Source organism: Lathamus discolor, chromosome 5 (genome assembly GCF_037157495.1).
Source record: "Lathamus discolor isolate bLatDis1 chromosome 5, bLatDis1.hap1, whole genome shotgun sequence".
Lineage (NCBI taxonomy): Eukaryota > Metazoa > Chordata > Aves > Psittaciformes > Psittacidae > Lathamus > Lathamus discolor.
In genome coordinates, this window is record NC_088888.1 from 26141458 (window position 1) to 26168980 (window position 27523).

Here is a 27523-nt window from a genome sequence, read left to right on the forward strand (position 1 = left end):
ATATTGGCAAAGCTGTACAGGACAAAAGATTTAATGTACGCTTGTCAGGGATGCAGTAGTTTTTCTTAAAATTTTATGGTTGAGGAGGGGGCAGGGAAGCCAAAAAGCTTTTATTGAAGTCAGCAGAAATATTCCCACCAGCTTTAAGCTGGACTACATACTTCAAGGGCTACAGGGTGTCTAAGGCAGACTTAGTCCATGAGTCATATTTGGTTGAAGAGTAGGAAGCAATTCAGAACTCGTTGCTGAACTAAAGAAACTATATATTATGCGTTTAAGACTTAAAATGGGAGCAAGAGGATGCTAGACTTCAAAGAGGAAAAAGAATCCAGTTAGCTAATAATCTAAAAGATGAATCTGTGTCTTGCATGTCAAGCATGTTAGAAACATGTCACTAAAATAGCTCAGAAGTGCATTTTTGCTTTATTCTCATGTGACATTGCCTAAAATATTACTGTGGTGTGAAATATTAATGAAGTTATCTTCATGATGTCCATTTCAGACAAGATTGCAAGAAAGGGATAGAATGCATTATTCTACTGCTTCTGATCAGGAATTTAGGAACAGCTATTTTACATGTTCCTTCAGCCTTTCAGTCCTGGAGGCTTGAGAAGAGTTTGAGAGTAATTGCTTGTTATCCACAAGCAGAAGGAGTAGCCTGAAGACAGTCTGGGGCCAGATTTTGTGTATGAATTATGCAAGGCAGAATCTCTCTGTTACAGAGGGTATACAGAGCCCTAGCAGGGACCTTATGTACCCCTTTGCAAAAGGGCTATCTTCGTGGCCATTGCCTCTGTTTGTGCTAGTGTTCATGGCTGGGAGAGACTTAGGATAGAGACATGGTGGCAGGCTAACACAAATGCCTGGGGATAGGAAAGACATAGGCTTTACACTCCTTAAAGCTAATGCTCTGGCTCTGTATCTTGGGAAATCTGGAAAACCCTATTTTTTTAAGACTCTGTACTGAGTCTTACATAAGGATATTGGAAAAAGTGTTTTCACAGAGCTTAAAGCTTAATTTATTTAAGCTTAAATAAAGCATCCAGATAGACTTTACATTCATACCCTGGCAGAGCATGTAAAAATGCCAACCTAACACCTTTCCACCCATTTCAAGTAGTTTCAAACAGTTTTGTTTTACTCAGTCTACTTCTCCCCCACGCACAGTGCAAAGACATCTAAAATGCCTTAGCATAAGTCTTTTTATATTTCAGGGGAGGCTATTTACCTCCATTCAAATATTCCTCAGAAATTACAGTAGGTATTATCCTAATTACCTTTCCCTAACTTTCACTGCAGTCAGTTTTCCAGTGCACCATTTCATATACTGTAAACTGAAGGGACCCAAGTAGATTTCCAGTTCTTTCAGTCAATAACCTTACTATTGATGAATGGGACTTTTTTTGTTCATCTAACTCCTTCAATTTAGCTCTCAAGAATGTTCCTCTCTTGACTTGAATCTGCGCAATTCTCTGCAAGCAAGCATATTATACAGATTCATGAAATCTCAGGCTCCTGGCCTACAGACAGGGGAAATAAGACTAACAGAGAGACAAGCTGAGATAAAAGCCCCACAGGGTAACAACTTGGAAAGAGACTCTTTATTTCCCATTTCCCATAGCTCTAGCTAACCAGACAAGTAGAAACAGCCTCCATGGTGGCTTAAAGCCAAGAGAAAGTGGTTGGATGTTAATGAGGATGAATAATATTGTGGAGCAATTTCAGGCCTATAGAAGCAGTAGTGTTGCTGGTCATCCGAAAGCAGCTTGTGGCATCCAGAAAGAAATGAATTCTGAAAACTGAAAGGTGAGCTGGGACCTCATTTTCTTATAAGGGAGAGTTGCATGAAAAAGTCCTAACAAGGAAGAAGCCCAGCCTGAAGCTGGCTCACTTGGTGGAGGAATTTGAGCTGCTATATCTGAGGGGAGCCAACTGCATGAAAAGAGAGGATAAGCTTGATTAAAAGCACCATTTCACAAATAGCACATTTCACAAAAAGCACCATCTCACTCCAGGGTCAGAGAAAAGCAGCAAACTGCCTGGCTGAGCCCCTTTGGCAGGGTGGCTATCAGTGCAGGATCCTCCTGAAGGACTTTGTCTCAGGGTTGGACAAGAAATGATGTGGAAGAAGCCCATGGCATTGCAGATACATCATCACTGTCTCATGTCTTTCAACAGTCTGTCATCCTATTTTTTTTCAGTGGTTTCTGGACATCTGTGGGTTGAAAATAAGCCACCATTTTCACACAGGGCGGATCCTGTTTTCTCACTGGGACAATTGTAAGAACTTAGAACTGTAATTTCTGCCTTTGTCCCAGAGATTTGGTTTGGTTTGGTTTGGTTTGGTTTTAGTTTGGTTGGTTGGTTGGTTGGTTTGTTGGTTGGTTGGTTGGTTGGTTTGGTTTTTGGGGCTTTTTTGCTGTTCTAGTACCCATTTTAACATTTCCTGCTTTCTGAATTCCAGCACTCTTATCATCCAGGTCTATTTAGAAAGGAAGGAGAGCTACTGCCAACAGATGGGTCACAAAAGCTTATGTGCTTTCTAATGAAACCAATCTTTCTAATTTACTTTTCCCTGCAGAATGCTTTTATGATTTCCTCATTTCTTTGGAGTGCAACTCTCAAAATCATCTGTTTGACCACATTCCCCAGGTAGTATTTGTGATTTAATAAAATATAAACATAAAAAAAGATACCTATGCTTAGTTTAAAACTCAGGCAGGTTTCACAGGTGTTGCTGAAGAGCCTTTAATTATTTAGAAGTGACACAATGACATCACAATTACTATTACCTTAGATGAATATTCATGAATGGATTAGATATTGCAGTACTGCTGAGTGAACTTCAAAAGGTTTAGAATTAAGTTCTGACACAGAGAAGCATTCAAAGGTTTGGAAACAGCTGAAACAGCTAACTTGCCTCAAGGTATGAAGTGTCAGGCATGAAATTGAGAGGTTTGAAATCAGTGCAAGTTAGGACTCTGACGCCAAGATCTAGGTGTCATTGACTAATTCACTAAAAAATCCCAACAAAATGGCTGTAAGGTATAGATCCCGTAAACCAAGAAATCCCTGTAAAACATACTACATGCATTTTCAAGCCTTCACTGTATTATAATTCAAAGACCTCTCTACACTCTTCAAGCTTAATGAAAATTTTCCCTCCATGGTGGTAGAGCTTTCTAGGCATGCTCTCTCCTGTCTCTTCTCAAGAACTTGTGGATATGTTCCTTCTCTGTCATCTTGAAGGCATTTCTTCATCTATAAGCAGCATTGGATTGCTTGTCTGAAGGTGGTGGAACTGAACATCTGTTTTAGCCAGAAAAATCAGTTCAAGAAAATATTTGAAATAGGATGATGACTAGAAAAAAATTAAGTAAAAGTCCATCTGTTTGAAGCAACTTGTAATGGCAAAAAAAAAAACAGCTCTTATTTGTCTTTGAAGCAAAAGCAATAATGTAACCCCCTTTCTCATCTCAGGCCTGCCTGGGAAGTATTTATGAATGGGTCCCGGCTGTGATCAGTATATCTGAATGTCAGTGGGGTCAAGTAGGATGTTGTGTTCCTCTTCAATGCAAGCCATTTCCACTGCAAATACGAAAGCAGATGTTCTTCCACTGAAAGTATATCACTCTTTAGGTTTCATAATGGGAAGATATAAGAGACAAAACAGCTCCATAGAACTAAGTTTTCACTGATGTTTCCTGTATTATTCAAACTTGGACCATGCCAGACTATCTTGAACCTATTTCATTAATTCTGTAAAGTATGGTGACTGAACCAAAGTTTTTATCTCTAGTCTTTTGTATCAGCCTTATTTCTTTGATTGTGTCCAGAGGTTGCAGGCATTCCTTATTTGTCTTGGATGTATTTTTAAAGAGACATCAACCTCTTCTAACACTTTTTTGTTTGGGTTTTTGTTTGTTTTGTTTTGTTTTGTTTGGGGCTTCTTTTGTTTTGTTTCATTTTTGTTTTGTTTTGTAGCAGTTTTTGTTTTGTTTTGGTTTCGTTTTTTTGTTTTTCTAAAGAGAAGACAGATTTCTTTTGTTAGGCAGAACTTCAATGTTCATGAATGTTCATGTTTCCATTTTACCCCATGAAAGAAGGCAACCATAGGTTTTATCATACTTGATTAAAATCATTGGTGTTGGTATCCTACTTCAGAAGATGGCTAGGAACTGATACTTCTTCAAAGAGATGTGGAACTAAAATAAAGAAAATAATGTAATTAACTCAGATTAGCATCTTAGGAAACGAGAAAGTTCAGAATGATTTCCTATCTTTAAGTAATTGATTAACATAATAAAAAATTATTTATATCTTTAGTTTCAAAAGTACCAGATGAAATCTCTTCTCCACTGGCTACATGTAAGATTTGACATATAAAAAAGAGTTCACTGCTAAAAGGAGTACCTTAGGCTTTCCAAAAACGCACTGAAGGAATGGGGAACTGGTTAGGGCTGTTTTGCTATGTGAATACTGAAGTGCATTCACTCAACAACAAGAAAAGTAGCAAATTGCCACTCTTGGGTTTTAATATATTAAAAAAATCAAAAGTAAAATGAAATGTCAGGTTTTCGTTCATGCATAGGAAAAAAAAAAAAAAAGCAAAAGCCTGTTCAAATTGTTGAGTATAGAGTCTGAATTTCCTTCCAGAACTGCAGTGTCACAGCAGCTTCACTGCAGTCAAAGGAACAGCTCTGAACTGACACACAGGGAAAGAAAGATCAGGTTCTCACTAGTGATGAATGGTACACTTTTAACTTGGAAAGCTGCAATATGAACTGACAGGGGTTTTGCCAGCTGAAAATAGATAATCTCATTGAACCTTCTGGCAAGGGTCCTCTATTTCATCAGTTAGGCAAATCATTATCTTCTGCTTCAGAAAACAACGAGTTGCACCAAAAAGAAAAAATGCCAGCTCTCCAAAGAAAATTTAATATGCTACACATGTATTCATAAGCAGCAGAATAATTATTAGGTTTTAGTGTTTTTTTTTCCAATGGCTTTTGCTGTTTTGATAAGGTACTACACTGACACGAACTGTCTGAAATTTGTGGATCACAAGTCCAGTGAGGAATTTGAACCTTATATCCTGTGGAGTTCCTAGACTCCTTGTGGGAATCCTTCAGCTAAGGAGGCGTAACATATGTGAATCCCTTAGGAGTCTTGAACTAAAGGAACTTCCTTACAACTTCCAGCCTACGTAACACACTTTCTACTGAATCTGCCTTCAGATTGAGATGTCCTGCCCTAACTTCATTTTGTAGCTGTATATTTCACTTGAATGCTCCATTTTGCAATTACTTGGATGCAGCAACACTGATTTCTACACATTTACAGTCTTATAATTGTTTGGGGTTTTTTTATACCTCTAGGAATAAGGCTTCCATCCTGTGCAGCTTTTTCACTGCAGTCTATCTCAAGCTGAACCACTGTTTCCTGACATTCTTTACATTTCACTGTCTTCCCACACACTGTCTTGGCCTTTGCACATGTAGCACAGCACTACCAGAGCTCCTGGTAAATGCAAAGATTCTCCTGTAAGATGTAAAATGGCACATCTCCTCTGGGGCCGAGGGAGAAACCTCACAGCTCCTATTTCTGCATTGCATTCACTGGAGTTACTGTGACAGGGCTCAGTTTGAAAGCATTTTGGTGTTTCACAAGATATAGAAGTCTCACCGCATCCTGTCAGATAAAACAGCAGAGGAGTCACAACTGCAGACTGGTGTTTTGCTTCCTTATGAGTGTTCAGTTTGAAGAAGTCTGCAAAAAAGATTTGTGAGGTGCAGGCCATTGCAGGAAATCAGAATTAGAAGCAATGAGAAAGAGAGGGAGAGGTAAAAGAGAACACTAAATTAAAAAGAAAATAACTGGAAGGTAAAGCTGAAATTAAAATACCGTCTCAGTTAGAGAGTAAGAAAGATAGATAGAAGATACTTTGCATGCAATCTTTAAGAACTGAGGATCAATGTTTGCTTTATAACCATGATTTTCATTTGTAAACCATGTTCTTTGGCCCTAGAAGACTTATAATCTACTTCTAAGAAGCAATGAAATAAAAGGAGCCCAAATCTGTGAGCTTAAATTTACTACAAAGAAGTTTGCAACCCAGCCTGAACACTGTGCCTGAACACTTGTGGACAAGGGTGCTGGTGAAAATTTTCTTTGGCCTTCATCCAGTAAGTATAGCAAAATGTATTCTTTCAGAGGAAAGCAATGCAAATCACAGAGTGTTGTACGGTTTTGTATGCTGTGGTGGGTTTTTTTTTTTGGTTGTTTTTTTTTTTTTTTTTGTGGAGTTATTTCCTTTGGTTTGGTTTGGTTTGGTTTTTTTCCTGAACAATTTATGTGGTAGGTGGAAATACTGTTTGGCTGAATTCATGGTTATCTGTGAAAAGGCATAATGATTGCCAAGAAAAGTCACTAGAAGCATGTCTGTTTTATTTCACCTGGAGTAATTTTAAAGTGATTTACAAGTACTTTGAACCTGAAATTTCCTGGTGAAATTATAGGTCTGTCTGCAGTGACTAGCAGAGTGTGCTCCTCTGAAATCAGGAAATACGTGGTCCTTCTTTGCCATGCAAAATCCTCCTGAAAATTCTGATTTTGCTGAAGCAGTAAGTGATTAATCTGGGAGTTTCTTAGAGCACAGTTTCCATCCAAGGACATTCAGCTTAATTACCCAGAGAACCAGCCTTTCTGTCATGAGATACACCGACAGTTAGACACCAGCTGAAATTCACGAAGCAGCTCTTCAAAGCACAGCTTTGAGGCAAGCTTATATCACCAACCACCATCCTATGCTTCATAATGCATGATTCTAACAAGGGATTGAAAAGCAAATTTTACAGAGCACTTAAATTACTTAGATTCCGTAATCCTTTCAAAAAGCTATGAGAGGGAGACTTTAGGTCACTTAAGTCTGTTTTAAATCTCAACTCTACGCCTAATGCTCTCTAAATATATAGCCATAACATGTTTGTATATATATAGACATGCACCCTTATATGTATTTTAAGAGCAATGAAAAAAAGTATAACAAGTAATAATAACCCTCCAACTTTGAGGTTAAATATTCATTTTATGTGCAAGAGAGACCAAATATGGCCTTTCATATTTGAATATTTATCTCTGCACTTTTGTTTTCTCAGCCTGACACTGCTATGAAATGCTTATGCAAGTACATTACATTTTAATGGTAATTGAACACTATTTTTCCTTGGTTACATGCTTTAAATTAATATGTAATTTCACTGGAGGCTAAAAAAAGATGTCTCTTTATGTACTTTGGTGCACCCAGGCAGAGAAGTAAGACACACTAAACACTAGCTGGGACCAATTTTCAGGAATTTAGTCTATTCTCTTCATCAGAGTCCAATATTCAGATGCAATTCAAGTTAATTCTTAGTAATAAACATCACCTTTCACCCAGAATTAAATCAGGAAAGAAACTGAGTTTTGAGAATAATATGTATGTTTTCTACATTTGGCTTTTTAAAAAAATTTTAATTTCCAAACACATTCCTATGCTGGCACACGTGTAACTCCTATCTTGGGAAGCATAAACATAATTATAAAATCCTGAAAAAGAAGTACCAAAAATACTGCCCAGCAGACACATATTACAGGGAAAGGAATGAGAACAGAGAGCAAAAAAATGGTTGGAGATGGGAACTTTTTCAGGTCTTACAATTGGGGATCAGGGAAATTTCAAAAAAGAAGGCACTTTTGGGAGCACTTCCATGCAGGTGAAGCTCACATACAGAGCTTCATTAATATGCTGTTTGTTTGCATGCTAAATCATGCAACACACATACCAAAACATGGCTTATTTTGGTACTGGAGCGAAGATGGCAAGGGAGGGAGTTAATATACAGAAGCATTTCTAACACTAGCATCTGCTGATTTCTCAAATTTCTTCTTTCAATTTTAGTATCTTCTGTATCTGGTTTCTTTTTTTCTCTCAGAGCAGAGGCAAAAGGAATGCATGCTTCAAATTTAGCAATATTTTATAGGCAGAAATCAAAATGTTTGTGATAGGTGAGGTGGGTAAAGTCCCTTCTCACTAGATCCCTCCTCACTGTAAGTAATTTGTTTCAGACTTACATGTATCTGGAAACACAGCATCTATATTGATAACCAAATGGACATCTGTTTTGACACTGACTGAACACCTTGCTGCTAATTTTTTAGTGCAAGCATTGCCTAATAGAGTACATTGTCACTTCTTCTACAGGGATAGGGAACCCTCTTAACAGACGGGCAGAGTTCAGTCTGTCAGTGATTTGATTACATACAATTTAATGGTTTAACAGCTGTGTAGAGGCTTTTGTGAGTATTTGCATGAGAAATTCATCAGCAAGGTAGCCTAGAAGCTATGTTGAAAACTTCTCAAAGTGATATTTAAGAAGGTTGCATTACTAATTTCAACTGTTATTAGTAATGCTTGCTTGTGTCACAACAACACAAGCAACAAGTTGGACTGTGTTTATGTCACATGTTTATCCAGCATCTTTACAAGCAAAGCCTAGCAAGAGAAGGCTGTCTCTGTTTTAGGCTGCTCTGTGGAATGGTATCCCTAAAGGGAGAAAGAGACAGTTGAGGAAGCTACCTGAGGCTTGTTGAGAAGGAGCTCCTCAGGATACAAGAGGTTAAATCCTTGCTCCATTGAAATAAATTATAATATTTCCAGTGACAAGAGTGCTGTCAGAATTTCACTCAAAATACTTTCTCATGCATACAAAACCATTGCATGTTCACTAGTGTTTGTTAGTGAAATGGAAATGCTAAGACCAGACTGAATAGATGAATAGATGGTGGATGCTTTACTCCTGTTGGCCTTGTGTTACAACTTTTGCAACACACTGAAGAATAGTTTAATATCAACAATTGCTGGAAATTTTGGTTGATGAGAAACTTAACATGAGCCGGCAGTGTGTGTTCGCAGCCCAGAAATCCAACCATATCCTGGGCTGCATGAAAAGGAGTGTCACCAGCAGGTCGAAGGAGGTGATCCTGCCCCTCTACTCTGCTCTTGTGAGACCTCACCTGGAGTATTGTGCGCAGTTCTGGTGTTCTTAACAACATGGAACGTGTTGGAACTGTTGGAACAAGTCCAGAGGAGGGCCACGAGGATGATCAGTGGACTGGAGCACCTCCCGTATGAAGACAGGCTGAGGAAGTTGGGGCTGTTCAGCCTGGAGAAGAGAAGGCTGCGTGGAGACCTCAGAGCAGCCTTCCAGTATCTGAAGGGGGCCTATAGAGATGCTGGGGAGGGACTCTTTGTCAGGGACTGTAGTGACAGGACAAGGGGTAATGGGTTAAAACTTAAACAGGGGAAGTTTAGATTGGATATAAGAAGGAAGTACTTTAGTATAAGGGTGGTGAGGCACTGGAATGTGTTGCCCAAGGAAGTTGTGAATGCTCCATCCCTGGTGGTGTTCAAGGCCAGGTTGGACAGAGCCTTGGGTGGTATGGTTTAGTGTGAGGTGTCCCTGCCCATGGCAGGGGGGTTGGAACTAGATGATCTTAAGGTCCTTTCCAACCCTGACTATTATATGATTCTATGATTTTATGAAATCAAAGATAGCATCTCACTTCTCACCATAAAACTGCAGGCTTGTGGTTTTTGTTGTTTTTTTCCCCTTTTTATTTAGCCTGTTGAGAACACAACAAGAAAATTCAGCTTTTATATTCAGGAGTCATTTTTAAATACTAAGAAACCTTTGCAGCCTGACAGAGGGCAATATGTTGCAATCTGGCATGCTGAATATCTTCCACAAGAACTAATCTTTTACTTGACTTAAAAGAAAGACTTGATGACAGCCAGATAGAACAAATCTGCCTCATGACACATTATTAATTCTGGAGTTCATTCAGACAAAACACCATCTCATTTTTATAAAGTGAGATAAAAAACATATCCACAAAAATCAGATTATGTGTCTCACCAAGAGGCACCACTGATCTGTGCCACAGTGACTATTCTGTAGATTACCCTAAATCAGCATCTTCTCACAATGATGTCAGAAAATGCAAGAGGAAATGTAATACTGCACAGTCCCTCTCCACACCCAACAACCTACCACAGCCTCACCCATCCTTCAGGGGTATTGGAATGAAGGTAATGTATGCTAAAACCCAGATATTACTGTTTCATGAAAGCCAAAGAAAATAAGGGAATGGTTGCTGTTCCCAAGCCATCCTGATGTTTTAGAAAAATATGAACTGCCTTGATGGTAGGATTCATGATACCAGAGCTCCTCTCAGCTCTCACTGGGTGGAAGTACCTCAGAGGAAAATGGTAACACCTTCCTACAGCATCATGGTCATCAGTCTGGTGGAGATTTATGAGACAGTCCTTGGTGCAGCCACCACTGCTGAAGCATTACCCACACCACTTCCAGAAACTGATGATTTTATTTCCAGTCCATCGCTCAACTCGACAGCTGTTTTCTGGGTGCTATCTGGTTATCTTTTACACAGCTGGGCTTCCAGGTCTGTAAGTGTGGCTGCATTGAACGCTTCTTTAGCCAGGGGCTCAGGATAAGCTTCATGACATAGCAATACATTTACAAAATTCAGCACCATCTCTCACCTGGATTATTTTGGTTTACTGAACACTTTTCCAAAGTTTGGGTTTGTTTTTTCTCTGCCTCATTTTCCACAAAGGTTATTCCATTTGACTTTTATTTCTGTTTTCTCAGCTATCTTTTCTTTCCCAGCTACACCCTCTGTCCCCCTTCACCCTGTGAACCTTCCTGCCTCCTCCTGCCTCCTGCCTTTCTGCTGAGCTACTGCCACTTACTTCCATTCTGCTTCCGTCACTCTTCTTGCCTCACAGACCAAACAAAAGCTTTAGAAACAAACAGACAAAAGTATCACCCAGGAACTCAGCTCTCCATTTCTTTCCAGTCCCTTCAGAATGCCTCCATGGAATTTTGGGGGCAGGAGAGCAGCAGAAATAAGAATCTTACCTGGGACTGCTGTGCCCCTGGAACACCTCCAGGCAAAGCAGCCCCTGCTTTCATGTCACTTGGAGAGGGTCGGTCAGGGCTGGGACACCTCCCTGGTCCCAGACAACCTGCAGCACTCTCACATCTCCCATGATTGTTCTGCGTGGGGAAAACTCTCACCAAAAGAAGAAATGGGGAGAAGTTGGAACAATTTCTGGAAACAAGCACACATAAACTTCTCTCAGATGTTTTCGACATGAGTAAAATCAGGGATGTCTAGCCTTTCATTCCTCCTTCCCCAAATACCATGCCGGTGTGGTTAATGAGCTAGATCAGAGGTAACTGGTAGCAGACTTCAGTCTATTGTTTTTTCTAACATTGAATGTAATGAACTGTGTTTTCATGTGTTGCATTAGAGTTGATTTTGTTTCTGCTGACAATACCCATAGATATCAGACAGCAGAGCTAGGATAATCTCTTGAGTAATTTACTCTATCTGCTTGAGCTACTAGAATTTGGTATTCATAGATTCCTAGAGAGTCCCCATTATTTTACCCTGATTACATGCAATGATAGTGATTCTGTACCTTCCTTCATCTGACTTTATTATAATTTATTAAGACTGCTTCAGTATCGATGGCATGGTATAATCAAAGCGGGGACACAGCACTGCCACAGAAACATGTAACAAACACAGCAGGTACCAGTGGTGCCATAGCACAGCAGGAGAAATGCAAGGTGTTTGAAAGCTATGCCAGTCTGAGCCCACTTCTGTTGCAAGCTTTGAAGTGTATCTGAGCACAGCTTTAGGGTCTCAGATTGCAGTTTGATCAATTAAATATGACTTTATTGTATTTTCCCCTGCCCCATCTGCCTGATTTTCACCCCCAAATGTCTATTTTAATTCTGGGTTTAAATACAGGCCATGGCCCAACAGCAAAACCTACCGACAGCCAAATCACAGGTGCACACAAGTCTGAAGACTACATAAAGATGTCTGGTGATAGACTTTATCTTGAAGCAGTGGGTTAGGAACCCCCCATCATATCCAAAGCTCTCTGTCTCTATAGGGGCATTTTGAAGCCAAGCTTGTCTCCTTTCTCAAGACGCTGGGTCTCAGGCTGGGCCTCAGGCTGGAGCTTGCTCAAGTTTGGCCAAGGTGTCTCTCCAATGCTGGGGTCCTGTTTCTGATACTGAGCCAAGTGTCATGTTCTCAGTAAATTTCAAAGACCTAATGTATGTTTTGTACAGTTGTGTTGTATGCTGGGTTGATTCCTCGGTGACAAAAGCAAAATTCAGGGAATTCCCCTCTCAGCCAAATTGAGAATGGATTTCCCTACATATATCACTATCACATCTTTCCACCTATTGCCTCTGTGAAAAGAAGGCTAAAAAATTTTTCTTTACCTTGCATACAGCAGTAAGAAGTCATATCACAGTGAAAATATGATGAAGGGCTGCTGACAATGGCAGAAACTTACTTAACTTGATGACTATTTGCTCAAGAATCAGTTCAAGAGACATGTGGAGGCTTGCTGAACATGTAAGTTATCTGTTTCAAACTCAAGCAACCTTGTAGTAGAGAAAAAAGCAATAGGGACAGAAGGACAACCAGACTTACTAGCAAGTAGGAAAGAAGTAAGAAAAACACAGTCATATACTTGGCTCCTGACCTAGGAATAAGTTTATCATTGAGGCCAGATTTCAGATTAAGGTCTTGATTCTTCAGAGGAGTTACATTCACTAACTGCATCTAGGAATTTGTGCTTCCAGGCACTGATTTGCATATGCATTTTGTACTACTCATGAAGCCAATGCTGATACACTAAAACTGGCTAAAAACCTCATAGCCGTTCTGAAACATGTCTAGATTAACATAAGCAAAAACCTGCTCCCAATTACTTTACAGAATTCCTCATTATTTTACTGAATCAGCAATTTCAAATGTAACATTAATTAACATTTAATTAACTAGTTTTTTTAAAAAATGTAGTATGCAAGCAATAAGATTAGATCATGATTCCTTGTTTCTGACACTTCCCTCTGGCATTTCTTACCTTTTTCTAAGTGCTTTGCAGCTGCAACTAGTAATTATTCCAAATGCCTAAGAGCTTTGAAATGCCTGGGCTCAGCATACTCCCAATTTATTTGCTCATCCAGACCTCACAAGCTGTATATTTTATAAGCATTTAAATAATTAAATTTTAAACCTTCAGGGCTTTTCCTTGCTGACTTTTGTAAAGGGGAGAATTTAATGGGAAATCAACTTTAATTGTATTATCTTAAATAAAAAAATGATTTGTGAATGTACATTACCAGATTTTATTTGGCAACACAAATTCTTTCAGTGAAAAAATTGTGTTGACTGGTTTAACTAGGCATACTGCAGCAAGCATTAATAACTTCTGAAGCACATAAGGTAATCAACTTGTGTTATTGAGACAACAGCTTTTCATGCTTTGTTGAGACTAAAGAGGCAGATGTAAACCCAGGACTCTCAACTATCATTAATTTGTGAGATTTTTGTCAGACAGAATTGCATTGTTATTTTGGTATCACCTACATCAACCTAGCAACCCAGGTAATTAGACTTCTAATGTGTTTTCACTGAAGTCTCAGCTGAAAATCTAATCCTGTGGGCTTTGGTAAAAGTACATTGCATTTTTTGACTTCATTGCTCTGTTTAGCTAACATCTTATTATTGTACTTATGATAGAATGTAAAAATTTCAGGGTTTGGTCTACCGTATTGCTGAAAGAGAACAACTGAACAGGTACTATATATCCTAGCAGACATTAACTTCTAGAAAATTAATAGCAAATGAGTTTTCCTGGGTCTCTGTCACTACAACAAAGGAGAACCTAAGTATTTCCACCCCATGGTATAAGGCCATATAAAAGCAGAAAAAGATGCACTTCTGAAAATGCATACGCTGGGAATTGGAAGGGATCAAGATTAAAAAATAAAAAAAAAAAAAATAAAAAAAAAGAAAAACAGACATACACACAAAAAAAAAAAACCACAACAAAGCTGGAAGAAAAGAAAATATTAAGGTAAATTGGTTTAAGCAAAGACAGGCATAGTCATGTTAATTCCACATATATACCATATATAGGAAATTGCCACAAGCAACTCTCCATTGTTAGTTTCTGTAAGTGAGACACTTCACTGCAAAATAATCAAGGCTACACTGACGTCATTGCACACACTCTGCTTTATGTCATCCAACAACATGGACATGTTTATAACTCTAACGATTTCCTGCTGGTTTGAAATACTTTATTGTCTTTGATGAAATTATACAGCCTAAGTATATGGAATATCACTTAGAATAGTGCAATTTTCAAAGTAAACCCAATATTTAGAATATAACTGGAATATATAGTTTTATAAAGGATGCATTTCCCATTTAAAAATTCAATTTCAGTGTTAATGAAGGCAGGATGTGTTTTACGCTAACACAGCAGAAGCAGAGATTTCAACAATTTAAATTAGCAGAGATCATCATGTCTATTGAACTTCTTTTTTTCCATTTAATTTTCAAAATAAATAAAAAAGAAGAGGAAATTCATGAAGATACAATTCAAGAAATGTGTGCTTTTAAACTGCAATCTGTCCCAGAAGAGTACTTTTTTATCAAAGTGGGATTGCAGTTATAGAAAAAACACTATGTTTCCTCACTAATGTTTCTGAACTTCTACTTTAGTTGTAAATCACATCTGCTGCCACAGAATCTGTTTTTAACGGGGTATAAATGATTCATTTAACTGCTTATGCTAGAAGATGACTTTTCTTAAGCTTGCAAATTGCCTGAAAGCTGTACTATGAAGTGGGTTTTGTCAGCATATATACTTAGAAAATATGTAGCTATAAAATACACTGGCAGACCTGATTATGTATGATCACTTTAAATGAAATTACATCTAGCACAAATCATATCTCAATCACATCAGAAGGACACTCATGCCCTCTCAATGACACAAACACAAAAGAACAGAGACATAGAGAATGGGTGTCCTTGCTCCACTGTGCAGTAGGATGAGATGATTAGGGAAATTTATTGTAAGATTTTACTCTTGCCATTGCTGTCGAAAATATAGTGAACATAAACATGATATGAGGGGACTTCAGACCATCACTGAGGTGCTAACATGCAGCTGTGGAGGTACTTTTATCAAAAGATGATTAATTTGCTTTTAGTTAAACATTTTTCTCTCTGGAGTGGAAAATCTTAGGAAAGAGTCAAGAGCTTTGATTAATTTTCCCTTTCAGAAGCATTTGCATAAAAAAGTTTGGAAAAAGCTGGCTCCCAAAATCCAAATGTGATATATTTTTTATCTCCAAGAGAGTGATAACAGGAGACTGACCTGCTAACACTGTCACTCTTAATGCTTGAGAACTGGCACATGACTTTTCTCAACACTTACTTGTAGCTAGCTTTGTGTGGACTCAATCATACTCTGCCTGTGACACATAGGCCCTGCATTCAAGCCAAGCTTTGACATCATCTGGAGCTCATGTATCCCTCTACCTAAATTCTTTGAGGGTCCCAATCTAGGTCCTATGTTATGTTTGATTATTCACAAACTATGACATGATGGTGATTTCTTACTCTCTCATATGCATGCAAGCAAAGACTGGTACTAGATGGCTGTCTGCTCAGCACATAAACTTCTAGGGTTACCTTTCAGGGAAACCCTGCTGTATCTGCTAAACGCAGTGGGAATCCAAGTTATTGGCTCAGTGAGACAAGGTATCTGTATTTTATACTTTGTTACTACTAAACAAGTGAGCTACTGACATACGTTTGTGTTAGATTGAAAAAGATATCTAATTTACTAGTGCAGCTCAGAGGAGGAACTGTGAAGACAGATTTTTAATCCAGCGTATTTTCGCTGTTGCCCACTCCTTCTCCTAGGAAGAGCAAGACTTTATTGCAAACATGCAGTTAACGTATCCTCAGCCTATTAATTTCTATTTAATACTATTCATGCTCAGATGCATACTGCAAACATGCATTTCCCAGGGCTTTTGGAGCACTTGTTTATAGGGGGCAGAATTCCAGGACAACAGATTAAAATGGATGCAGTACTTATTTTAGAGCAATGTCTTCTGCACTCTGTACAAAACACAGCACTATTCCTTAAAACCGGAAGGTGCTAAACAGTGCTTGATATAAAACTCATGTGAGAAAGGATCAAACTAAATAATTCACTTCAGCTACTCAGTTCCCTCTGGCCCTGGGCAGTGTTTCAAAGATCTGTTTGATCTTCAGGCATGTACTCATGAACCTATGTATCTCCTAAAGGTTTGAGCAGCCAAAAAAAGGACGTGAACTGTATATTGCATGATGAAAAAATCACTAAAGAAAATTCAGAATTATTTGTATTTTTCTTTCACAGAAAGATCACTAATATGACTTTAATGATGTTTTATTACTACACTGTTCAGATCCATGTGATCAGCAAATTCAGTCCTCTGCTAGTTCATTTAAACATATTAATAGCTTTGATTCAGCCTATAATTGTGGGTCCTGAAACAGTTTCATATTAAGTATAAGTTACAAATGTCTAATACTTTGGGAAATACAAAATGTATACAAGAAGCCAATTTTAAAAAGGACACACTCTCTGTATTGTTTAATCTTCATCTCCTGTCAAATTTGCTAAACTATATAATTTTAATCTTCAACACAGTTTTCCACTGCCTTGATGTTAACCTTCAAAAACCAGGTGGCAATGAGGAAGACATAAGAACTTTATAAATGGAAGATTTCAGCTGTTTTGTTTTCTGTGTTGTGGAAATTCTCTGTTCAGGAACTCATAAAACACTTTTGCTATATTCTTGCACCTCTCCGGGAAATGCAAGTAAAGAATCCAGGTGGCCTGGTATGACTTTCCATTTCCTTTACCTGCCAAATTCATTGTTATGCTGTACTAAATTTTTGTGGAACAAAACACTAATTTAATGTAGATTTCCAAAATAACCAAAGAGGGGCAGAGTTATGCTTATATCCAAAATATAACAGTAATCATGAGTTTTCTTTCTGCTACCTGTTCAAGACCATTTAATGTGGCAATGCAAGAGACAGAAGGTTTTCCTGAAGGAAAGAGCTTTTGTGCACCTCTTTCAACTGCCTCAAGCTCTGAAGTGTAGTTTGGGATCTTGCATAGGGGAATGAGGTACTTCAGAAGTAAGTTCACGCTACCAGCCATGTTTGGTTCTCAGTAAAGCCTCACTGAAATCCACTGAGGCTCTCAAAGTGCTTTTTACTTCAGATTTAAATAGTGATCTCATAGAAGCAGTGGTTACATAGTACTTGCAACAGCTCTAAGCCAAGCGGTGACAGGAGAATAAGAGATGATGAACATTATCTTGACAGCTCTGTCAATTCTTAGACTCAAATGTTGTTGATAGTGCCCCTTTGCAAGACTCCTGAATTGTGAGGACCAACTCCTGTTGTCATTTACACTTCTGCAGCTTCCCTGAAGCCAGCAACCTGAAATTGTTTTTACTCAATATTTAGTCTCAATGTCACAGCAGTGGCAAGGGTTATGCTCTCCTTGATTACAAATGAGCTTGTCAATTGAGGGGTGACAGGAGCAGGACTGTGGAGTAGCACCTTGACACCTCTCAATATGGAGCTAAACAAGAGCTGACAGCTTTTTGCCCCAAGATTTCTTTCAAGTCTTTCAAGACTTCAGATTCTGCCCTCACGCACACCTCTTCACCCACTGAAGGTAAACAGAGCAGAATACAGTTCTTAATACACAAAGCAAGTGACTCAAAGAGGAATTGTCAACTCTATTTTGCCAGATGGAGTTAAAACTATTCAGCTGACAGAGTTATCATCTGGCTCAGCTAAGAAGACAAGGAGATGGGGTCTGATTGCTAATGCAGCACAATAGTCATTCAGAGCACATAAGGAAATGGCAGCAAAGCTAGGCTGGTATTGTGTGGGATGAACTGTGAGCCCTAGGCGGCACATTTTCCAACTGGAGATAGAAATAAGTATTAAATTGCTACAACAGAATTATAAGGTAGTTAAGACACACAGTTATCATTAAAGTAGTCCTTTTGTCTTCTGCTTTTAGAAAAAATCATAAGGAAAGTTGTCTAGGGAAGATACCTACATCAGTGTTAAGGGCTTAGTTTTATCCCTAGTGGTTTAAGACATTTTGAGTGAAATCATCTATAACTTTGCATCTGTAGCGATTTGAAGATAGAAGGAGGTTTCATTTTTAAGTTAAGTAGCAGATATTTAACTAAGCTGTTTTCAGCAGGTTCCTTTATCTACTAATGTAATAGTCACTCCCCTGAGTTTTTTGAATAATTTCTTCAGAATATATCCCACATATTTAAGGTGGCTGAATTTAAACTTGATACTATCACAGCAACCACCGCCCTTCTATACCCATATATACTTACACAAATACTAATGAGAACAGGCCATTTTTCCAATCAAATTATATAAACAAGCAGAGCTTGAAAGAGTAACCAAATGTGCTCTTGTGAATACAACAACAAGATTAAACCAGAATTTTATATATGTACACCATGTTCTGGCCTTATCCACTTTCTGAAATTTGTATATCACAGTAATAGGTTTAATATTCACAGTCGGTAAGCTCACTTTTAACTATCAATCAGTAGTTAATAAAGCATCATGTAAGACTCAGCAGACTTACATTACAGTGTCTGAGAAATGAAGTTGGGGTTTTTTTTAATTATTTTTTTTTTCCTATGTTGATCTCATTTAAAAGTGAGAGTCAAAAGAAAACTAGAAAAACATATTTTTGGAAAAAAATAAAGAAATAACTGATAAGCTCTTTGAATGTTAAAGTCAAATCTCAGAACCCATTGTCCAAATGATTCTAAGGTTTTTTGAATGTTTTTTTGGCTTTGTTTTTTGTTTTTTGTTTTTAAATCTTGAACAGAGGCAAAGATCAGATTACTTCTAATTATAGAAATTAACTAAGAATTTAGATTTAATTTTCTAGCACCCATTCTATGAACTATGCAATTTTAATATGACATTTGGATTTTAGTTAGGTTGCACATAAGAGCACAATGCTGGACTGGATGGCAAAGGGTCCCCCTCTAGTATAGGATTCTAACGAGATGTATATTTTTTTCACACATGTACATCAGCCTGAGAGTTCAAGAGAGACATGCAGCTTAATTTATTCACATTGTTGCTTCATGGCCATGTGCATTCTCTGTTGCTGGGGAATATTACAATAGTGTATCATCTCTTTTTCTACAAGATAAGCAAATTACTTATACTGGCCTTTACCCATTCTCTTGCCAATGGACCAAAACCATCAATGACTTTATCTCTTGACCTCTGCAAACAATATTAACATATTTTGGCGTGCTGTGTATAGTACAACTCACTAGTGACTATTTGTCTCTGCTACCTTAAAAGAGGTTTTCATTTAAAATGAGTAGTCCATTCCATCAAAAGCAATTAAGTCAATCACATTCTTAATGCATATCATTCCTTCTGCATGTTACCATGGTCACATGTTACCACACAGCTTGGTGTCATTGGCAAACTTGCTGAGGGCAGACTCAATCCTACTGCTCATGTCAGTGACAAAGATGTTGAACAAGACTGGTCCCAACACCGATCCCTGAGGGACACCACTCGTTACTTGTCTCCAGCCAGACACTGAACCACTGACCACAACACTTTGTGTGTGACCATCCAGCCAGTTCTTTATCCACCAAGTGGTCCATCCATCAAATTGATGTCTCTCCAATTTAGAGAGAAGGATATTGTACTGGACAGTGTCGAACGCTTTGCACAAGTCCAGGTACATGACATCAACAGTTCTACCCCTGTCCATCAATTCTGTAGCCCCACCATAGAAGGCCACCAAATCAGTCAGGCAGGATTTCCTCTTAGTGAAGCCATGCTGGCTGTCACCAAGCACCTTGTTGTTTTTCATGTGCCTTAGCATGCCTTCCAGGGGAATCTGCTCCAAGATTTTGCCAGGCACAGAGGTGGGACTGACTGGTCTGTAATTCCCCGGGTCTTCCATTTTCCCTTCTTGAAAATGGGGGTTATATTTCCTTTTTTCCAGTCGTCAGGAACTTCACCTGACTGCCATGATTTTTCAAATATGATGGCCAGTGGCTTAGCAACTTCATTTGCCAGCTCCTTCAGGACCCACGGATGGATTTCATCAGGTCCCATGGTCTTGTGTACATTCAGACTTTTAAGATGGTCTTGAACCAGATCCTCTCCTACAGTGGGCTTAAGGTCAATTGCTGAGGTGAGTAGCTTGAGAGAGGACGCCTTCAACAATGGAACTGGGGAGAGATTAGCTCTCAGAAGCCTCAAACCAGAGCGGCGAGAGCCGCTTGAGGGAGCCTCAAGTCCTCGACAGGACCTGCCCAGGAGCCGGCAGCTCCGCTGACATGAGCAGGGACTCACAGAGGGCAGAGTCAGGAGAAGCAGCACCAGCGCTGACTGGGTAAAAACCTGCCCCAGGGAGCGCGGGTGATCAGAGCGGGTCGAGGCAGTTTGCGCAGGCAGGCGAGCGGGATGGTGAGCACCCGTCGTATGGCCAGGGGCCGGTCTGGGAGCTCTGCTCTGGCTGCCCCGGCAGTGGCCAGCGTAGGCACCCAGACAGAGCAGATGAGAGGGGAGGCTGCAGGGCAGAGCTCGGAGTGTAGAGGGTGCCTGCACTGGGCTGGTGAGGGAAAGGTGCACAATGGGCAGGGCTGCGCTAGGTGCTCCCTGGTGGAGGCCCTCCTGCAGCAGGTGGCTGAGCTGCGGAATGCTATTAACGGGCTGCAAGATGTCAGGGTAGCTGAGAGGAAGCAGGGCTGCTTGCTCCAGCCCCAAACTGTGTGGGGGCCTCATGATTCCCCTCCAGCTCATGAAGGAAAGAAGGAGGCCGTTATCCCGGGAAGCTGGAAATTAATGACAAAGAAAAATAACAACAGAAGGAGAAAAAGGACAATTAAAATCAAGGAGCTTCATCCTAAATCTGTTGTCCCCACGCAGAACCGCTTTGCTGTCCTGCAGGGGGCTAATAAGGAAATGCGCTTGCACCAGAAACAGCCGGCTGATGCACAGGTAAAGATCTCTACTGGTGCTGCCAAGAAAAAGTGGCGGGTCGTAGTAATAGGGGACTCTACTTTGAAAGGGACAGAAGCGCTCGTCTGTCGGCCTGACCCTGTCTCGAGGGAGGTGTGCTGCCTACCAGGAGCAAGGATCAGGGATGTTACAGAGAGGCTGCCTGCTCTAGTAAGTTCCAAGGACTTTTACCCACTACTGGTGATCCATGTGAGTGCTAAGGATATAGACAGTAGTAGACTGGGGACCATAAAGAAAGACTACAGAGCCCTGGGAGAGGTGGTTAGGGGCTCTGGAGCTCAGATAGTCTTTTCATCAATTCTCCAGGACACAGGGGACGACCAAAAAAAGCTAGGAGGATTGGCCAGGTTAATAAATGGTTAAAAAGGTGGTGTCATACTCAGGGATTTGGATGTCTTGAACACGGGACTGAAGTTTGTAGGCCAGGTCTACTGGGGGCTGGTGGAGCTGGTCTGATGATAAAGAAGGGGAAGAGTGGTTTTGGTAGGAGGCTTGCCAGACTGGTCAAGGAGGTTTTAAACTAGATGTGTTGGGGGAGAAGGGAATCATTCCATCCCAACACACCTAGTCAATTGCCAACACCTATAATAAATGCTCGGAACAATGTAGATACATTCCAGCCGGCTTCATTTGGAGCTCAGCTCAGATGCCTCTATACAAACGCCCGTAGCATGGGGAACAAACAAGAGGAATTAGAGATGTATGCACGTCTATGGGAGTATGATATAATAGGCATCACAGAAACATGGTGGGATGTCTCCTATGACTGGAGTGTTGCAATGGAAGGTTACAGGCTCTTTAGAAAAGACAGGCCCGGCAGGCAGGGAGGGGGAGTTACTATTAGTGTCAGGGATAGGCTTTAGAGTATGGAACTCTGTCTGGGGACAGGTGAGCAGTCACCAGAGAGTTTGTGGGTCAGGGTTAAAGGGAAAACAGCCATGGGAGACATTACTGTGGGAATCTGTTACAGACCGCCTGATCAAGGAGAACCTGTGGATGAAGCACTCTACAGACAGATAGGAAAAGCCTCACGCTTACAGGCCTTTGTTCTTGTGGGGGGACTTCAACCACCCTGACATCTGTTGGAACGATGGCACTGCACGGCACAAGCAATCCAGGAGGTTCCTCGATTGTGTGGAAGACGACTTCCTTCTGCAAGTAATAGAGGAGCCGACAAGGAGAGGTGCCATGCTTGACCTCATGCTCACCAAAAGGGAAAGGGCTGGTTGGAAATGTGACGCTCCAGGGCAGCCTTGGATGCAGCAATCACGAGATGGTCGAATTTGAGATCCCCAGGACAGTGAGAAGAGCGTGTAGCAAGCTCACTGCCCTGGACTTCAAAAGAGCAGATTTTGGCCTCTTCAGGAACCTGCTTAGTAAAGTTCCATGGGATATAGCCCTGGAGGGCAGGGGGGCCCAAGACTGTTGGTTGATATTCAAGGATCACCTGCTGCAAGCTCAGGAGTGCTGCATCCCAACCAGAAGGAAGTGCAGCAGGAGGGCCAGGAGACCTCCTTGGATGGATAAGGAGCTGCTGAGGAAAATTCAAATGAAAAAGAGGCTTGTAAAAAATGGAAGCAAGGACAGGCGGCCTGGGTAGAGCACAGGGATGTTGTCTGGGAAGCTAGGGACCAGGTTAGGAAGGCTAAGGCCCAATTAGAATTGAACTTGGCCAGGGATGTTAAGGATAACAGAAAGGGATTCTACAGGTACATAGCAAACAAAAAACAGACTAGAGACAGCATAGGCCCCCTGAGGAAGCTCTCGGGAGAACTGGCTACACAGGATTTGGAGAAGGCTGAGGTTCTGAATGACTTCTTTGCCTCGGTCTTCAGTGGCAAAGGCTCTGACTGCACCACCCAAGTCTTAGAAGGTAGACGCAGGGACTGTGAGAATGAAGACCTTGGGCCCACTGTAGGAGAGGATCTGGTTCAAGACCATCTTAAAAATCTGAACGTGCACAAGTCCATGGGACCTGATGAAATCCATCCGTGGGTCCTGAAGGAGCTGGCAAATGAAGTTGCTAAGCCACTGGCCATCATATTTGAAAAATCATGGCAGTCAGGTGAAGTTCCCGACGACTGGAAAAAAGGAAATATAACCCCCATTTTCAAGAAGGGGAAAAATGGAAGACCCGGGGAATTACAGACCAGTCAGTCCCACCTCTGTGCCTGGCAAAATCTTGGAGCACATTCTCCTGGAAGGCATGCTAATAAGGCACATGAAAACAACAAGGTGCTTGGTGACAGCCAGCATGGCTTCACTAAGGGGAAATCCTGCCTGACCAATTTGGTGGCCTTCTATGGTGGGGCTTCAGAATTGATGGACAGGGGTAGGATGTCATCTACCTGGACTTGTGCAAAGCATTTGTCCTGCATGACATCCTTCTCTCTAAATTGGAGAGACATCAATTTGATGGATGGACCACTTGGTGGATAAAGAACTGGCTGGACAGCCACACACAAAGTGTTGTGGTCAATGGCTCCATGTCTGGCTGGAGACAAGTAACGAGTGGTGTCCCTCAGGGATCGGTGTTGGGACCAGTCTTGTTCAACATCTTTGTCACTGACATGGACAGTGGGATTGAGTGCGTCCTCAGCAAGTTTGCCAATGACACCAAGCTGTGTGGTTTGGTTGATACACTGGAGGGAAGGAATGCCATCCAGAGGGACCTTGACGCACTTGTGAGGTGTGCTGATGCCCACCTCATGAAGTTCAACCATGACAAGTGCAAGGTCCTACACCTGGGTCGGAGCAATCCCAGGCACAGCTGCAGATTGGGCAGAGAAGATATTCAGAGCAGCCCTGTGGAGGAGGACTTGTGTCTGTTGGGCGATGAGAAAATGAACATGAGCCACCTTCAGTGTGTGCTCACAGCCCAGAAAGCCAACTGTATCCTGGGCTGCATCAAAAGGAGTGTGACCAGCAGGTTGAAGGAGGTGATCCTGCCCCTCTACTCTGCTCTTGTGAGACCTCACCTGGAGTATTGTGTGCAGTTCTGGTGTCCTCAACATAAAAAGGACATGGAACTACTGGAACAAGTCCAGAGGAGGGCCATGAGGATGATCAGAGGGATGGAGCGCTTCCCGTATGAAGATAGGCTGAAAAAGTTTGGGCTGTTCAGCCTGGAGAAGAGAAGGCTGTGTGGAGACCTCCTAGCAGCCTTCCAGTACCTGAAGGGGGCCTATAGGGATGCTGGGGAGGGACTCTTCATCCGGGACTATAGTGATAGGACAAGGGGTAACGGGTTCAAACTTAAACAGGGGAAGTTTAGATTTGATATAAGGAGGAAATTTTCCTGTGAGGATGGTGAGGCACTGGAATGGGTTGCCCAGGGAGTTTGTGGGTGCTCCATCCCTGGCAGTGTTCGAGGCCAGGTTGGACAGAGCCTTGGGTGACATGGTTTAGTGTGAGGTGTCCCTGCCCATGGCAGGGGAGTTGGAACTAGATGATCTTGAGGTCATTTTCAACCCTAACTATTCTATGATTCTCACAGTCCCAAAAGATGCACAGAAGATGAGACCCGGAAGATGATGTGCCCAAAAGATGATACCCAAAAGATACCTATACTTTGTTGTACATAATTCACACCAGGATGTGATCTCAGATGACGAATATTCCTTGCATTTATAATTACAGCGAAGTTACTTGTTCTTTGCCATTTTCACATGTTCTGTTTTGCTGCCTCAAAAGAGGCTGGCAAGTTTTTTTTGTGTTGCACAACCCAGCACAATTGTCCTGTACATCAAGTGCGATACGAGCAGAAGAGTGATCAGTATGACCCAGTGTCTGGTCCCATTTATAATGCTGAGAAGTTCCCCCAGATTCACTGCAACTTCTTACTAAAACTAGGAACAAAATCTGGCTTTTTGCTGCACAGTGGTGTGACCCCTGTCTTACTTTCTCCTCAGCAGCTTAATTTAAAAACACATGCACTGTAACTGGACTAATTTTTGTTTCCTTTTAGGGAATTACAGGCTGATCTTCCTGAAAACACTCATTAAAATTCTACCCTACGTTTTCTGAGGACAAAGTTATGGCACAGGTAACACAAAAGTGGGTTTTATCATAGCGTTCGGTGGAGCAGTGTTTTCTAACTTCATCTTACCCTACTCACCATACTGCCGTAAACTCTCATGAGTAATTCTAAAGACAGGTTGCACTGAGCTGTGGGGATAACTGGCACAATCTGGCTTTTCTGGTGCAAAAGTTTTATACTGGAAACACCTAAAAGCAGACAGATTCTGTAAGGAAGAATAAACAAACATTCTCATATGAGAGAAAAAAGGCAGAGCTCCATAGATAGCAAAATTTATGGGCTTATTACTATCAAGACAGTACCAAAGCTTAGGGTAATATCAGATGCTTCCCACATATGGTGCTTTCACCTTGTGCCCTTTCCTCAGGTAGAGTTTTCCACAAACTTACGAATAGTTTTAGGATCTAGCTACTGTATAAAATTCGGTTAACCCTAATAACTTCAAAAGTGCTTTGATTTTCCCATCCACCTCACCTGCAAATCCACACACCAAGAAATGATCATGTAAGCTTTACTCCCTTAAAAACCAAGTAACAAAACCCTTGAAAAAAGAATAATTTTAATTCTACTGTATCTAGTTATAACTTTAGAACTTTAGAAAACCATTCAGACAAGAAAGGTAAAACATTTACTCTAATGAATAAAAAAAAAATAATGCTTCAAACTGCATAAGAGAAAAAAACAAGACTAATTTATTTCAGTACATGTATGTAAACAGTCAATGTTGTAAAGCCAGTCTGGTAGGTATAACACAACATTTATAATGGTTTCAGAGTTCTGCAAAGAGACAAGGAAACAACAGAGACAGAAATATATTGTAAGCCTAGGTCATAATCACTATAAAATTCTCTTTGCCTCTGAAATTTAATTCAGCTAATCCACTGCCCTGTCTCTAGGTGAATTAGCAACTTCACTGAAATATAAAATATCTTTTAATCAGAGAGATCCAACTTCTCTCAGTCACATAGGTAAAACACAGCAAATCCAATTTTGGGGGGATAAGGACTTGTAGGGGGGTTGATCTGTACTGATGAAGCAAAGAATAGAACATTATCCTAAATTTGCTCTGAAGAAAGATGAATCAGGAAAGTATTTGTTCTGCTGGCTGTTTTCCTGTTTTTCGTTTTTTTCCCTTAACATAGTTTGTGTTTGGTGAATACAATCAATAGCAAGGCTGGTCATTGCCTAGAGATACATCGAGAAGTATAATCCCTCTAAAGCTTCTGGGATGTGCAGAGATTGTACATATTAACTGCCCAATTAACTGCACCTTTATGGCCTTACCTCCTCCTGACTAGGAGCTGGAAAGGAAATCACATAGTACGTGGACTGCAATTATATCTGTTCTTTGAAAAGAATAAAGCTCATCATCTCCTTCATGCCAAACTACATGTCAATTTAAGAACCAGGCAAGAAACAGCCCTTGTTTGGAAAAAATGCCATGATTAAATTTTCTGGATCAGAACTTGGTATGAGTACTGAAGAAGGTATTTGGAAAAAGGGGTTATTTAGCAATCCAAAGGCCAATCTGAACCTAAATTTTACATCTTGATTGTAAACTGTGTGCCACATCTGGGATCCAACACTGTAGCAGGCAGCATCTTCCTTCTCCATTGATTCTGGGCTACCTGAAGCTTTATAGCTGACCTCAAACAGTAATTTCCATGGTCTTGATATAAGTTAAGCATCTCAGACTCATATGTAATATAGGGTCTGATAGTAGCATATCAGGCAATCATGAAATCTGGACAAAATATTTTGAACAAAGGAAGATTTGTTTGGAAAATAAAGTTTCTTCCATGTGGAAATAAATACTCTTGTGGGAAAATGTCAAATATCACACTTTCCTTATTCCCTACACCCCCATTAAAGCAAGAAAGCTAATTTGTTTTCTTAAGAAACTTCAGAATTCTGTTTTAAAATGGTTACAAATAGCTCAAGAAGCTTCACAAGACAGCAGACACACCAGCTGAGCCTCATGTGATACCACTGTTGCCAAGCTCTGCAGGCTTGCTTTCCCAGCTATAGGGCCCCCATCACCATATCATCCCTTGCAGCTTGAGAAAGGTGACAGGGATATGCTGTTACAAGTGGAGACAGTGACAAATTGGTTCTTTATTTTGTTTTACTGACGTTCTTGCAGTTCTCAGGTTTGACAGAAATGAAGAGTAAGTGGAAACAGTGATGAGACCTAATGCTAGTGTTCTTTAAAAGACAACCTGCTTTCACAAAATCCACAGCACATCCAGCATAGTAAGGCAGGGAGCTGTTTGTTTCTTATCAATACTTTTTCTACATTTGTTAGTAACTTTTTTTGAATTATTGCTTTCTTGCTTATCAGATCTAGATCTTTGAAAGTAATTGCCCAAATGAAATCTCCCTGTTGTTCCTGAGTAAACACAGAATCTCAGA